This window comes from Apteryx rowi, unplaced genomic scaffold (genome assembly GCF_003343035.1).
Source record: "Apteryx rowi isolate R43461 unplaced genomic scaffold, aptRow1 scaffold_366, whole genome shotgun sequence".
NCBI classification, from domain to species: Eukaryota; Metazoa; Chordata; class Aves; order Apterygiformes; family Apterygidae; genus Apteryx; species Apteryx rowi.
Window position 1 is genome coordinate 575,049 of NW_020450152.1, and position 16,396 is coordinate 591,444.

Here is a 16,396-nt window from a genome sequence, read left to right on the forward strand (position 1 = left end):
CACTATAACTCTCCCCTTCCCCCATCTTTCCTAGTTTAAAGCCCTCCTTACCAGGTTGGCCAACCTGTTGGCAAAGACCTGTGTGCCCCGCCTCGTGAGGYGGATCCCATCTCTCGCCATCAGTTGTTGATCTTCAAACAGGGTCCCATGGTCGTAGAAACCAAAACCCTGTTGCCAACACCAGCGGCGCAGCCAGTCRTTAACYTGGAAAGTCYGTCTCCTCCTCCTCTCATCCATCCCCCTYACTGGCAGGATTGAGGAGAAGAAAACTGAAGGAAGCCATGTGATCCTAGCAGAGACATCCTACACCATGTCACAGATGAAAGGAAGAGAGGAAATGGTCCTTGCACATACCTTCTCAGCTCCAAATCTGGAAATTAGCATGAGTAGGTCATATCAGCCAAGCCCATCAAGGAAAACTCTGTGTCATTTCTGACGATTACTCTACCCTATCTGGGGTCTCATTTCATTGTGGCCAATCTCTGGGAAAGACATTAGAAAGGACAATCCATCCCAAAATTAATAYGGATAATTACAGGCCAAAAAATGACCTGGGGGGAAATAGGAGGGGAAATTATTTCCTATCCCTGCAGGTAAGTTTTAAGCCCTGGAGCACTAGATTTGAGAATAATTAATCAGGGACCAACAAATTAAACAGCCTAAAGGGGGTTTTTTTTTTTTGGTTTATTAAATATATTTTGCTTTAATCACAATAATTTTTCAGAAATGTACAATAATCTTTGCAGTTTAAAATGACTTTGTATTCATTTTTTAAATGGAGAGTATTTTTATTCATCTAATACATTATCCTTTCAAGAAATTATCATACTTGACTACAAGTACTTAATGAGGCACTAATTAATACTCCTATTTTCCCCCCATTTAAAACTCCTTTGAGAAATGAGGCCAGAAACCTGGTTTAATGTAGAAGTTGTTTCTTGGAGGCTGAAGGGAAAACTACCCAAAAGGCATCTGCTTCCTGTCACAGTTTTCCAAGGAGGACACCCCCTTTGAAAACTCAAAACCAATACAAAGCAAGTCCCAATTAGAAACTGCTCTCTCCTGCTGAGCAAACAGCCCAGGGAGCACAACACTAATAACAACCTGCAAAGCAGCCACTGGCACGAGCCGGCCCAGCAGCGGGCCTTCTCTCCTCTGCAGCTTGTGAATGAAGCAAAGTTATTTCCCCGCCTTTCATTTCACGTTCACAAGGTTACCTTTCCCACTCTTGTAAACCTGCGGTATGCAACCTCCCTTCCTCCTCCCTGGGACATTAGTTGAAGGCCTGGTTGTACTACAGCTTCCTTATAAAGCAGCTTCTTTTTCTGCCTTATTTCTGTCGACTGTGGTAGCACAATGAAAGGCAGCTCCACCTTCCTCTGTGCGGAGGCCCTGGCGGAGCTGTGGCTTCCTGCCAGCAGCTTCGGCTTGCGCCGCGCGGTAGGCGAATCCGGGGTATAAACACCTCCGAGCGCAGGAACAGCCGTTTGGTATTTGCTGAATCGCAACAGGTTTAAAAAGCAAAAGCAAAGACCCCTTCTGCAAAGTGCAAATGTTTCTGAAGTTCTCAAGCATTTTACACGCACTCACCCACAAACTTAATTTCTGGGTTTGCTCCACATTGTATACTAATTGCAATTATCTAAAAACAGCGCCGTGATGGGAGGAGGGGAGGGGAGGAAGGCCTCCTTTTGGCACAGCTTCTTCAGAGTTCAAAGGACACATATGGYCTGCAAACACAGCGCAGGGGATAATTTAAAATTAAAGGAGAGATGGGAGGAAAATGAGAACACAGCAGGGACAAGTAGTGTTGTTCTTGATCTGCTTGATTGGAATTTTAAATAAAGAAAGAAACGCCCCCCCCTCCCCAACCCTATTTTAATTCCACATCAGAAAAAAGCCTGAGCAAGAGATACAAGAGGAGGGAACACATCTAAAGGGAAAACCTCTGGAGAGCAGAACCTGAGCACTTCTTTTGGGGCAAGAACCTGAAAGCTCCCAGCCTCAGCCAGGCAGTAGAACTCGGAGGACGCTGCCTGGGGAGCGGAAATAGAATCAGCCAGAGATAATAGAAAATGTATCACTGACACCTCATAAAAGACAGGAGGAGTTGATTTCAGAATGAAAACATATATAGTAAAAAAAAAAAACAAAAAAAAAACCTGTGGGAAGGGACAGAACATCTGCCTACAGAATAGAGGGAAGAAGAAGAAAAGATGTTTGAATAATGCTGGTCCTTATTTGCGTTGTAATGCTCATGCACCCATGCAAAGGAAATCACCCAGAAGTCAGCAGCCTGAGATGGTGCCTGTGCCTACACCAAATCCCGACACCTGCTCGCGGCCCTGTTCGTAGTTAGGCTAGCTAACAAAGCCTATTCTCCCCCTGAAGGGCATGACAAGAACACACAAAAAAATCACCCACAAAAATCGTAACTTCTACATAATTATTGCACAATGACTGCCTATAATGAGAGAACGAATTTACAACCACACACAAGCTATATTTACCAGTGGACTAGTTACACAGCAAAACAGCAGGAAACCGCGCAGTATCTTTATGTTAGCTCCTCTGCGACAGCGGGGCTTCCCATGCGGCAGAGAGGGCCTCACAGGTGAGACCCAGGGGAGCTGGGGGACCAAAACATCCTGCCCTGACGGGTGGCCTCTCGCCTGGAGCAGGGACCTAGCTCTGGGGCTCCTGCACCACATTTTGGAGGGCATTAAATAGGATTTGCTGAGCCCCATCAGACTGAGCAGCTCAGCTTAGCACAGCCGAGCTACCAGCCATGGAGCCGGCAGTATGAGGAGGAATGGACYCAATGATACATAGGAGCACAGCCCCTTGGAGACAAAGCTGGACCCACAAAAGAGCCATCAGACATTCAAAGGAGGCTACATAAAAGTGCGGCTAGAAAGACCTGCTTGGCTTTGGGGTTAAAGAGCTTGCCATCTGAATGAAACCTGAAGGAAGTCTCACCACTAAACTTTCCCAGCTTCCAGAAACGTTGGTTCCTGTAAGAAATTAAAACAAACAAACAAAAGCCAAAACCAGCAACAGAAAACAAAGCAAAAAACCCCACAATTGAAAATGCAGCCACCCAGGTAGGCAGCGTTTAGGAGGTGAACTGCTCGTGCCCCTTGAAATGAAGAGTCATTCCCAGAGAGCGCTGGCACGCTCTTGCAGGTTGCTTCACAGCCAAGCCCCACAAAATGGGTGTGATTCAACCCTAACAGTGACGCATGGGCTCTGCCTCAAGAGGAGGCCCAACGAGGGTAACAGCTGAGCCCAGGCTGACAACGTTTCATCCCTGGCGATAGTTAATTTGGGTCTCTCTCTACCAACCAGCATTCATCACAAAACTCAAAGGCTCTTCATACCATCGCAAATTCTGCTTCTCAGTCAAATTTGGCTGAAACTGCCTGAMAGCCCCAGAAGTTACCAACGATCCAACGAAAGACAGGCAGTGTGCTCACAGAAGCCCCTTTTCCTTCAACAGATATCCCACGAGCAGGCGCCATCCCTACTAAAAGCAGCAGGCCCAGGCACCTCATCCCCTCGCTGCTCCTTCCCACCTCCATGTCACTTCTCCCCCAGTGCCAGGAAAACCCCTCACCCTTTCTTAGGCTGCTGTAAGCACTATGGTGAGCTAGATCCAGGAACAGATCCTGCTGAAAGCATAATTTTTTTTAATTTTTTTTTTAGGAGGGATTATTTTTAACTTGGATCAGTTCCCAGAGCCGGCTCGCAGCACGGCTGTACAACGCTTATGTCAGCACGAGGAAGCGATCTAATGAGCACCCAAGGTGGGGGGAGGCCATACGGCTTCTCTCCACGTCCCACCATCCTGACGAGCGTGCAAAACAAAGGCCTAAGAACAGCAGGTTAAAGAGTCATAGAGCTCCACTTAACTTGGGAAGGTAGATGAAAAAAAACAACACACAAACAGATTACAGACTCGCTGCCATGTCACAGTGCCAAAATATAGCAAAAATGCACAGCACCTTGCTTTAGGACAAAGAAAATCCATGTTCAGCTCCATGGCAGCCACAAAACAGAAGGGCTCCTGACCCAAAGACAGTGAAAATACTGCTGCTTACTAGCTCCTAAACAGGATACACAGCAAAAAATGCACCTCATAGGCATGCTCTCCCTGTCCTGGGAAAGACACCAAACAGTCCATCCCCACCTCAAGGCAGAAGCGTAAATGCAAGAGAGAGGGAAAGCAAATGGGAAAAACTGCTCTCCTTCCCAATGCACTGTGTCTGCAAATTCAGAGTGGGCCACGATGAGCAGAGTAACTCTAAACACATGCTGCAATGGAGAAAAAGATCCCTCTGTGCTGATGACTGCTTATGTTTATGTTGACCAGTGCAGTAGTCTGGTTCTGAAGGCAATCAGAGAATCTGTCAGCAGAAGAAAGGATGTGTTGGGCTTGTTATTGATCCCTGTTATTCCTGTCTAAGTACAATCATACCATCTTGAAATGAAGTCTGAAAGGGTACAGTTATTCTGGAATTGAGTTGCTTTTGGAAGATGAGTCAAAAGCAGTTCCACATATTTAGATCTCTTCTAGAGGTTGCTGACAATTTTTCCTGGCTCTACAGTCACATTTTCTGATTCTTAATGTATTCTCTCTCTCCTATTGCTGAGAGAAAGAGCTACACAAATAAAGAGAAATCTGACTATCCCAGGAAATTATGCAACTGCCTATACAGAGTGCTGTCAAATATGCATGAAGTAAACTAACTGAAATAATATGATTTTTTCCTCTAATATCCTTCATCTATAGTCATTGTAGGTGTTACATGTAACAACAATAAATGGAACAGTTTTAGACAGCACTTTTCACATTCAGACAGCTATTCTACATCCCTCTGTGCAGCAATTTTTATAGCTCACTTTGTATATGGCAATAGAAAAAGGCACCTTGAATTAAGCCCAGAGACATAACTATTCCCTAGAACCTAGATTAATGACTAGCCATGTCTATTAGTCAGACTAATTCCTTCTCACAAGTAAAGTTCAGCAAAACCTACACCTGAGAAGCAGAAGAACGCACTTCTGAATGCACAGAGGCAACCAGCAAACATTAGCGATGGATGTGGCTAACCACTCCTCAAACAAAATTTTGTTTCAGGATTGCATATGCATAGAAGACTTATTAGACACTACGATTTGCAAAGCATTAAAAAATACTACACAAGAGTTAAGTATTTATCACTGTTACCACAGGGCTCTTGTAAACAGAGGACTTGGTTGACAGTTCCCCTCCCATTGTTCATGACTGTAAAAGAAAAACCACCCCATCTGAAAGAAAAGAAAAAAAAAATCCCCAAGCCAAATCCAAACCAAACAATAAAATATAAAAAGTAAATATATCCCGGGCACCCATTATATTTTATGTTATTTTCATCATCAATTACAATTTCTGTAATATTAGCAGTGTATACAATGACAAATAAATTCAGATTATGGAACAAAAAGTGCACAAAGAAAGTCAATACATACCATCAGACATGACATGTCACACACACTCAAAAGATAACATAACCCAAAGGATTAAGTATCACTCTTTTCCAGTCATCACTCTATTGCATCCAAAACTGGGGGCCCAACGCTGAAAGTGCATATTCCAAGCATGGCTAAAACAATAGCACCAAACAAAACATATGATACTAATTCAAGTGTCATGTCAAATTGTTCATCATAGCTGAAAAACAAGGAAACAGAGTCCTAAAAACACATCATAACACCAACCTAACAATTTTTAAGTGTTCATATGTAACATACATTCTAGTATATTCATAAACCACATACTTGTGAAGGTAGGAAAATAAAAGAGAGAAAAGGTTAACGAATTAAATGTCGATAATAAGGAAAAATAAATAAATAAATAAAAAAGCAACTGAGGTTAGAAATATGACATGATTTCGTGTCTGTGCATGCATGTGTGTGTTTGAAATTTAATACAATTCCTACTTCAGAGCACTTGGATAACATCTGTTTGTTTTTTTCCGTTTTCAGTTTCATAAATTTATTCTTTTTTCATGCATGGTTTCAGAAGGATTGCTGTCTTTTTAATGGTTAAATTCTGCCCTCCAACTCACATAATATAATCCCAGTGTTTTCACCAAGGCATTGCAGCCTAAGGTAAACTGCAAATACAACAGAAAATCTGAGACAGATTGTTGCCTTTATTTTCCATTTTCTATGAAGTGCTACTAGGCTATTCATAATGCATACATATAAATATTTCTGAACTAACAGTTAGGGCAGACTAATAGGGCACTAATATTTTACAAACTTATTTGATGTAAAGTACTAGATATGTGTTCTAGGCCTCCGCTTTTCCAGCCTTTATTATGGAATTCTGACTTCCTTTCATACCATTAGCACTCTCAACTCATTATTAACATAAAGCAGAGCCTTGTTAATTTGCAATAGTGTTTGGGATACCTTCTCTAAATTAATGGATGAAATGCCATAAATTCATCAATCAACAAAAAGGAAGCGAAAAGAAAAAAAAAAACCATAAAACACATTCCGTTCTTTTACTGTGGCAATCCTAATTGGTGTTTTAATTATTCATACAAATATCTCTAATGCATTAGTAAATATGATGCTAGTATACCCACATTTTTTTAAAGTCTTAGGTTCCAGTTCAGGAGAGTCCTTACTTTGAAGAAAGAAACGTAAGCATCTGCTGGATTTTTCATTTGTACTTACAATGGAGGCATTTGAATGCTTTGTCTGTATTTGATTCTACATATTTAATTGCAACCCTGACTTGATCCAGCACCGTTTGCTGAGAGCAGGCCCCTACAGAAATGCACACAATAATCATGCAGCCAGAGCAGGCACAGCCTGCAGGAGGCTGCGCAACGCAACCACAGGGCAGGAGCATCTCTCTATCATTCTTGCCACAGGGAATGGGCAAATTCCCAGAGCTGCAGCTTGAAAGGGGAGGCAGCAGCTATTTCACATCTTGACACCCCATCTAGAAAATGAGGATAAAACACTGATATAAGGATTATCTTTGGGATGAGAAGCTGGGGTCTAAATTCTGGGCCTATCTTGCCAAGCCAGTCCAGGGTAACCGCTCCCTCCTCCTTTGCCATCAACATGCAAACCACTCTACGTGTTGTGCATGCAGCTCCCCAGGCTACACTGTTCCCAGTAATTTACAGTCATACTCAGGTTGCCCACCCAGTAGCTATGTGCAGGTAATAACTGTATTTCTTGTCCCTTGTGGGTGAAATTTTGGGTATAAGTGGAGTTTTCCAAATGATGTCAGGGAGCTTCCAAGGACCGACTTAACTGCACAGAGCTCCAAGAATGTGATCTTTTCTCATGTCAGCAGGGCACATAAAGGGTTAAAAAAACTACTACTGCTTACACTATTTATTACTCTCACCCCTCCCTTATTTAGCGACTTCCTCCTTAAAACCTGGCATCTCTTCTCCATTTCCCGCACAGTTTTGGGTCCCTTTCCTCCCAAGATTATCATCTGCTACAAGCTCTCTCCCTTCCACTGCCCAGATCCCAGTCTTTGTCCCATTCCTCTACAATGCTGCTTTTGGCTGGGCTCCATGCTCGCTTCAAGTTCATTGCTCTCCTGCTCTTTTGAGCTTGTGAAGCAGGTTTTTACTCAACTGCCCCTCACTGCCAGGATGAGGGGAGCTCGAGGCTGGAAAGAACAGTTCATGAGCAACATCCACCGGAAGAACAGCGATCTGTCATTAGAAACCCAAGGTGGAAATTCATGCCTTGCATCTTATTTAGTTCTAAGCCTAAATGTTTCTGTCTAGAATGTCTGTTTGTATCTCAAGCCACAAAGAAGCCATTAGTACCAATAATGTGTCATTACGGGGGCGTCAGCAGAGACTCTGCAGCTAAGGTTAATTTGAGATGCATAATTTAAAGCAGAACTAAAATCCCTCCATTTCACACTTTAGTGACTGAATTCAAATCATTCTTCAAATTTGACACAGTAGCTCTTAAGGGGACACTTGCATTTTTCTTTTCCTCTTTTTTTTTTTGCCAATTTTTAAGTAAAATACAAGCTATCTTTTGCTGAAGAAAAATGTACAGATCCTCCCTTTATGATCATTTTAACCTGTTTTCCCACCACATTTCTTTTCAGCAGCTTAATTCTTCATAGGCTTCATACTTTGCCCATTCATTCGGACATGTCAGAATATGCCTGATACAGGTGACTTCTGCAATTTGAAAAAAATACTCAGAGTTAATAATTTTGCTCATAATAATCCCAATGATTTTGCCAAGATCAACTGACAACACTACACCACTCATGTAACACTAGTAGCTGCACAGTTCTCAGTCCCTAGTATTTCTACATTCAACATCCTGCTAAGATGCAGAAGTGACATAATCCTCATTTTTCACATGGCTAACTGAGGCACAGACAGAAGGATGCTGTGGTTTAACAATTCCTTTAAGCTGATCCAAGTGCTGAGCAAGAGGGGTAGCACCATCCTGTCACCTGTTTCCAGGTGTTTCTACCTTCTCCCCGTGGCAGAAACATCACAAGCTAAGCAAATAAGGGGACTTATCCACCTGAAAACAAGCCTAACAGAACAAAACAAAGAAGCAGAGCAGCCCATACTCCAGGTAGTTTAAAAATACCATGAAACTACAGTTCAAATAGCTTGTCCGAGATCATACAGGGAACATGGCAATGCAGCCAGAAATGGAACTAAAATCTCCCAAATCCACTGATCACTTCTGTTTTGTCAGGCAACTTGCCTGTCTCCCTGATCACATCTGATAAAAGACAGAAAAAATATTAGGCAAAATCTCATTGCAACATAATGAAGCATTGTGATAGGGATATTTCCATGCTGCTGAAGCAGAGAGATGCAACAACTTTTCTTCAAATGCCTCCTGCCTTTTACTGTGAATTTTGAACAGGACTTCAATAAAGCTCATATAATGGTGCCATATAATGGTCCTCTGAAAATCAACTTGATTTTGTCCTGGATTTTCAAGAAACTACAGAGTTTAAACACAGAGACATTCTTTAGAGGACTGCCCTCCACGCTAAAAATGGCAATGGAATTGCACAAGGGGGAAAAAAAAGAAAATTCCAAGAAATCTTTGATTCATCCATTGTTATTCATCAGGTTTTTGGAGCAGAGAATGGAATGCCGTCAAGCTAAAATTGACAGCGTTCCCTTCTAATCTCTCAGTGATGTCAATCCTTCACAAAGCCATAAGTGCTGAGAAAATTTTCTTTACAAAATTCTAAGAATGACTCTTAAATTTTGTTAGTTTGGAGGRAAAAAAAAGCTAAAAGAGGAACTTGAGATTAAACTCCTACGTAGGTGTGCTTCTGAATAATGGCAGTATTAAGATTCACAGCTCTATGCTATCTGTGACTCAGACTTATTGCCACAGGTGTCAAGAGACCTGGGACCTAACTGGAGCTCTGTAGAAACGTGCTGCATTGTGTTTTGTTTTGTTTTGTTTTTTAAACTACATAGTAAAAGATTTACCCCCAAAGTGAGGCAAAATAAGGCGCTGGCACCCAGTACAGACCTTACATCTTTTCAGTTGACAGATTTTACTGTCCAATTAACTTTCACCAAGCAAAGCAGATTTTTTTTCTGTTTAATTCTTAAGGCTTTCAGAACAACATTGTCGATTTAGTACAACAGCAGAAATGCCTTCAATAAAGTTCTGAGAATAACATATCTACTCTGGCACGCCAACACACTATTTTTAATTGTAGCTCATTAAAGATGTAATAGAAGAAGAATTATATTCACTTCCACCACTGTTCCGTCAATGCAGTGAGATAATCATGCTGCTATATCATATAAAAAGGCACACTTATGCTTAGTGATTTAAGTAATCTAATTGAAAGGCAGAAAGCAGTGATTCATTCCTTGTGCTATCTGTAACTGCAACATGTTTTTTGCCTATCACAGGGCCCAAGCAGGCACATAGAGTGATTGGTTTCAAATGTTAGTAAAACACAGACCTGGAAATGAAAAAGGACAAGTCAGTTCAAACACTGAACCAAAAAAAAATCTGGACTGCAGACAAGAAGTACTTCACAGAAGAACATGCAAATGCAGGCCTCTAAGGTAATTTAAACCAAATGCGGACTGAAACTGAACTAGTATGGTGAGTCAGCACAGCAAAAGGACAGTAAAAATTACATACAAAAAAAGTTCAATCCTTGTGCTACAACACACTGTATTTTATTCCAGATTTACCAGAAAACAAATTAATTGTCACCTTTGTGTTTTTCCTCATTTTTTTGGACTCAACTTCTACCTTCCAGAAACAAACTGCATGCAGGCTGACTAGCTGTGCACTCTGATGTCTAGGGCTTTAATTTCCCTTTCACAAAAATTTCATCCCCAGACCATGACAACGTTAATAAACAATTGTTGGCATGAGTGCCACTAACCATCTTCCAAGTTACGATTACTTTCCTCTGGAAATAAAAGAATGCTCGAACCAAAACTGCGGAGAATCATTATAGGCTCCGGCAGTGGTAAATGTCTCCCAAATTAGGCTATCCCAGAGGTTTCAGCTATCCAGGACTGGGTGCAGACCAGCACTTCAGCAATGCACTTGTGAACAGTCAAAGAAAGGCTAGCCTCGTAATCTGTTTGAAGCACTTTAAAATCATAACCAGTTTTAAATTTACATAGCAACACTCATCTCCATTTTCATCTCATTCTTGCCTCATACTTTCACAAGAATATAACTCTGTGAAAGCCACAACAATTGCTTGTTCAATGGAGACTGCCACTCTCTGCAGTGCTTTCTGAGATAGATTTATATGGACAGACGTGGGTAGAAATGAATAATCCAAAAATATCTACAATAGCTAATGAGCAGAGCCTAGAAAAAATACCACGTACTGCAAACGCAGCCCAAATTGGAATGAATGCCTACAGTAGCAACAGGACAGGAAGAGCAAAATGTTATTGTACATTACTGGCATACAGCCCGTAATTACAAAAAAAAATGCAATATTCCACAGTAACAGCACAAAACATTATCATTTCAAACAAAGTGGCTGCAGCACCCAGCCCACAGCAACCATGCTGTGGGCACGTAACACAGAGTCGAAAGAGGAGGAGGAGGAGGCTGGAGGCTGAAGAACTCCCCTTACGCAGAGGGCAGGTGGCCTCAGGGTCCACAAGGGCTGCGAACCCTACAGACGGCTTCTCCCCTCGAGCACGGCTCCGCTTTGTCGGAGCCCGAAGAATCACTGCTCGGCAGCAAAGTGCTCTCGCATGGGCCCCAGCTGCTCAGCCCTCCAGCACAGGGGAAATACACTGCTGGCTGTGTGCTCGGGCTATTGCTGTAGCATTTTTGCTGCCGAATTTGCATTTTCACACTCGCTCTTATTCATTAAGAGAAGGTACATTTTATTCCCATTTTACAAGTGGTGAACTTGAGCCTGCAGAGGTGAAAATACARTGGCAATCAAACATCTAGCTTTCATTTATGCTTCTGCATTTCCTCCTATAACTGACTTGCTGATCTTCCACAGCAAAGCGGTGGTGGAACCAAACTAAAACTCCACATCTTCCCACTGCCATTCCTCTGTGCTAACCGCTGCATTATCCAGCCTTCTTTACCTCTCTCTCAGTGACTTTTAACAGAACAGGAGTAAGAGGCTCCTAAGTATTGTAGGACATACACTGCAATTACGATTGCTATGATTTACCTCCTTAGACAGCAAGCAGTTGCTTCACTAAATGTTGGCAAAATGAGAGGCAATGTACACATGAGTTTTTCAGCTACATTTTTCTTGACTGCTCTACCCAAGGACTGCCAGCACAAAGCACAGTCCCACCAGGGTAAATAAGAAAACTGAAAAAGTTATAAGTAAACCTGTCTGCTCACTGTCATGCACAGCACACAAATCAGCAGTCCTATCTCATCATTTGCAGAAGTAACATCTATTGCGTTCATTTTGCCTTCAGTAGTTGTTTTCTATGTGGATCATGAAAAAACTGGCTAAGTAGCCACACACTTTCTCTGAACTTTATGCACTTGCAGAAGTAGCAATTACAGGAAAAGAAATGCAGAACCCTGAGCAGTGAGGTTAGCAGAGAAGGAAATGCTGTTCAAATTTTTACTTTGAAAGATACTTATTTCTGTCATGTTTCCTATACGTGCTGTTAACAATAAAGATTCTCTGGACAAAACTGCAAAGCCTCAGCCCTAGCAGCCAATGCTAATACAGGTATTTGGCATCTCCCCACAGTCCCACAACTCTGAAGTTGCTTGAAATACACAACATTATTTGGGCAGTATTTCTTTAGAGATATTCAGATCACCATGAAAACTATTTTTCTTACTGCAAACCAGGAGGACAATGTTTTTAGAAGGGAATAAGTTAACCGTCACAGCCAAATACTTCCCAGTTCACCAGTGCCTCTTGTCCTTCACATACCAACTTTTCTCTGCCAAATAACACAAAGAGGACTGTAGCAGGAGTACATGTAGTAGACAGAAATGTTACATTTATGTCTCCTTATAAGCCATTCATTGGTTCATGGATCTGAAGTCCCACAAGGAGTGTTGCAAATCCACATAAAGTCTTTGAGTGCTGGATTTGACTCTCTGACGTAAGTAACATGCATAAAATCACACGTAACCAGACATCTCTCTAGTAACTGTGCAGCTAGAGACTGAAAGGTACTAAAAATGCATGTCCAAGGGCAAAGGAGGAGGGGAAGAATGAGAACAGACTCCTGTATCTAGAAAGGAAAGCAAAGCTAAGGCTTTATGGGTTTCTTGTTTATGGTTCTGTAATTCTTCATGTCCATAATTCAGCCGTAGTATCACAAGGGAGGGCTTTTTATGGGGTGGGGAGTCCAGCCAATGTGGTCTGGTATGCTTCACACCAGACTGATGAACCATTTCTTGGTTTCTAGGAAACTCTAAGATCACATCTCCAAAGCCTCCACTGTGGCTCCAAAGACCTGCCTCAAGGAGGGAGGTCTGACTCCTCAGAAGAAAAACTCCTCTGGAAAAAAACGAATATGGCTGTATAATGGTAATCATCACAGAGGTCTCTCCCCGCTCCCGCTCCCTGAGCCGGTGCGTTTGGGCCACAGTGGCTTGGAATAAATGGCTGTCCTGCTTTCACAGCAACGTGCTAAGGCAGAGAAGAGGGGTAGGGGAGAAAAAGACAAAAAACTTGTTTAAAAACCTCAACTTAACGGCTACTGCTATTTTATGGAGTAAGTTAAAATCACTCTCTACTAGAAACTGCCTGAACCACTGAGTTCAAATCTGGATCCTGCCTTTTGCAAAGCTGCTGGTGGGCCTGGATCCAAGGCTTTGCTTCAAGCTCTTATCTAACTCTACACTAAAGTGACTTATACCAAACGTCCTTTATAATAAATAGCCTCACAGCGAGGAAGCACAGTATTGGCAGAGTTCGTATTTACATCACTCTTTTGAAAGCCAATGCACATGGTTTAAAGAAGTGTTGGAAATATTGCTGCTTTCGAATATTTTGCCTTATGTGGTTTACAGCCAGAGTAGTCAACGGCTGCATAAGCTTCAGGTCATCAATTTTCACATGACCTGCTAAGAAGCGAAAATCCAAGGTAATGCTCACCAGTACCAAACAGCACATCCATGTAGGCAGCAGTAGAGGCAGAGCCTCGTCACGGGGAGACGGGGCCCAGTGCTGTTCCATGGCAGTATCTCAGCTCCCTGCAATAGCAGTCTCTATTCTCTCTCCCCACCACCTCCTCTTCACAAAGGCTTACACACACTTATCTAAACAAATGAACAATCTCGTTATGTGCCCGGCAGCCTGGGCATGCACTTTCTGATGCACAATAGAAGGGCCCCATTGAAAAGATCCATGTACAGGGAAAAATCTAAGCAAGTCTCCAGTAAGCACACATATTATCAAAGCCTCATTTCCACTTAACACAAGTTGCTTTGGGAACTAATGCAGCTGACTTGAGGGGAAAACACAAACAAACAAMCAACCTCTTTTTCCATTAGCTAAGGGGAAAAAAAAAAAAAATCGAACTGGTGCCATCTTTGTTGAAGGGCTCCACTACACAAATGGTTTAGGAGAGCTGAGGAGCATGGATGGGGGACAATTTGTGACTGATCGTTGCCATCTGAACACGGCATGCTGACAGCTGAAAGAAGAGCAGAGAAAGGCAAAACAAAACAGGAATGTGTTTAACCCAGGCAGGCTCAGCCCCCCATATCCACTCCCTGTGCAAAATAAAAGGCAGGAGAAAGTGAGTCCTTCTGCCTGTGCAGCACCCCCATAACTGCCTGGCACACATCTCAGCACTGCCTCCAGACCCACAAAAGGCACGTTATTTCTTCAAGTGCTGAAAAAACATCAAGAAATGGCAGCAGTAGCAGTACGTTTTAATACATCTCAAAATGCATCTCTCGTCACCAAAAAACTTCCCTTTCTCTAATACTCTGCCAATAAGCTACTCCACTCTCAAATAAGACTCAACAATTTTGTGACTACAACAGAAAGCTGATCAAATGATTACAAAGGCCACGCTGATGCTATGAAGATACCTTCCCTGAACTTCAATGTGAGCTTCCTCAGAGAGGAACAAGAAGGCTGCTGTGAAAGGAAAAATCACACACGTTATCCTGGTCTGACGTCAATGAAAAGAGAAAAAAGAAAGGAATGAAAGTATTTTGATTTACGCTCTACCRAGCTAAGAAGCAATGCTTGCCACTAGGAAACAGGGGAAGTGAGAAAGCAAGGTGGGCTGAGAGATATCACACAGGAATTATTGTATCATTATCCCTCTTTTACCAGTTTAGTTATGCTGTGACTGTTATCCTATGCCTTAAAAATGGTTAGCTCGAGAGAGCAATGCATTTTACTACCTGAGCTGCAGGGATGGGGGGGGGGGGGGGGGAGAGGGGAAAAAGGAGAGGGGAAGGGTGTAACCACAGCTCCAAAATGGCATAAAGCGGTGGTTTCAAACACATTTGTACTAGCACCTCATTTCACAACTACAAAAACTACCTCAGACTCCTACTGAAAGAGTCTCATAATCCTGTTTGGGTTCACAATGCCTAATGCCAGAACTGCACGTAAAAAAAGTTTTCTACACTGATTTGCAGAAGTTGCTTACTATTTGGATAAATCACTAAAAATGCCTACAGGACTAGTACAATTTTCCAAGCAATGGCTCTAGTCCACTGACCAGAAAGGAAATATTTAGCTCCCTGCAGCGAGCCTGGTGATTTCAAAAGAAACTTAATAGTTTCGTTCCTACAAAGGAAATACAGACCAATCACACCAGGGGCCGGTGATGCTCCCCTCTATTCTGAGACCTGGTACACAACAAAAGTCACCAGCCTGAGGGGGGCTGATATTCTGCACAGCTGTGACACTATATCCCCTGCTTTTTCCAATATATGGTTGGTCCTCACAATTCACGCAGGCTTTTGATTCTGCAGGTTTCTTAATTTTGTCTCCTTCAATACACTTGTAGGGCTGAAGGAAATAAAATAATTTGATATTTATATTTAAGAAAGGGGCTTTTTAAATTCTCATTTACGTTGCATTTTCACTGGTTACAGTTGTAAAACTCTGTTTTTTCTCTGGTAGACAGAAAAAAGACTTGGAGGCTATTCTTTCCTAACAAGGGAGAAATGAAAACAAACAAAAAAAAGACTAGAGGGAAAAGGTGAGCTTTTCACTGTACTTCATAATTAATTGTCTTTATTAAAAAATATTAAATCAAAACAATGCAATTTGGCCTCAGTTTTATACAATAGCTTTCTTCTACAGAGTTCCTGTACTATACAGACCCCCAACTTGGAAATATTTAGGCACAGGTCTAACTTTCAGGGAGACTAGCCTCATTGATTTAAGCAGGGTTTAACGCTTCTAACTGTTAGAATGATTGCTTGTTTGCAGGGGTGGACCACATGAGGCTATTTTTCAAAAGGATAAGTGTGTTAAATATTTTTACTACTGTTTCTGGTTTTGCCATTAAAGTTCTCTCCTTCCCTCTCTCATCTGTTTTTATTGCCTTAGATAGAAATATCATGACACTCCGAGGTAAATAATGATTAATTTAATTACAAACTAACTGTAACTTATGACAAGACCCTCCAATCACTTACCTCAAATCATATGAGTGTTTCAAGATGTAATTGTAAGTCTCCTTTTTTTCCCTCTCTCTCTCTCTCACACGAGATGTTGCAGCGTGTTTTTTTCTGATGTTTTATATTAAAACTCTTTCCTTGTGCTCCAGGATCTTAAACAAAAACAAAACAAGAAACACTCAGAATGAAAATGTCATTTCAAGCGATTGGTGGGTGGCTCAGGGGAAATCCCTGACCTTTCTCCAATGTATATTTCATTATCTAAAGCAAGTGC

General features: G+C 42.0%; 1 protein-coding gene across 6 annotated transcripts in view; it reads right to left on the bottom strand.

Moving 5' to 3' along the window:
• Positions 1 to 16,396, bottom strand: part of ATXN1 (ataxin 1) — a 224,024-nt gene that overhangs the window by 145,863 nt on the left and 61,765 nt on the right. For 5 of the 6 annotated variants that reach the window (XM_026073303.1, XM_026073302.1, XM_026073306.1 and 2 more), the window contains one exon: positions 16,141 to 16,274. The gene's annotated coding sequence lies outside the window, so the exon portion shown is untranslated. Of the gene's footprint in view, positions 1 to 5,392; positions 8,223 to 16,140; positions 16,275 to 16,396 lie in introns of those variants that run through there. The other variant, XR_003254786.1, reaches the window with a different exon arrangement.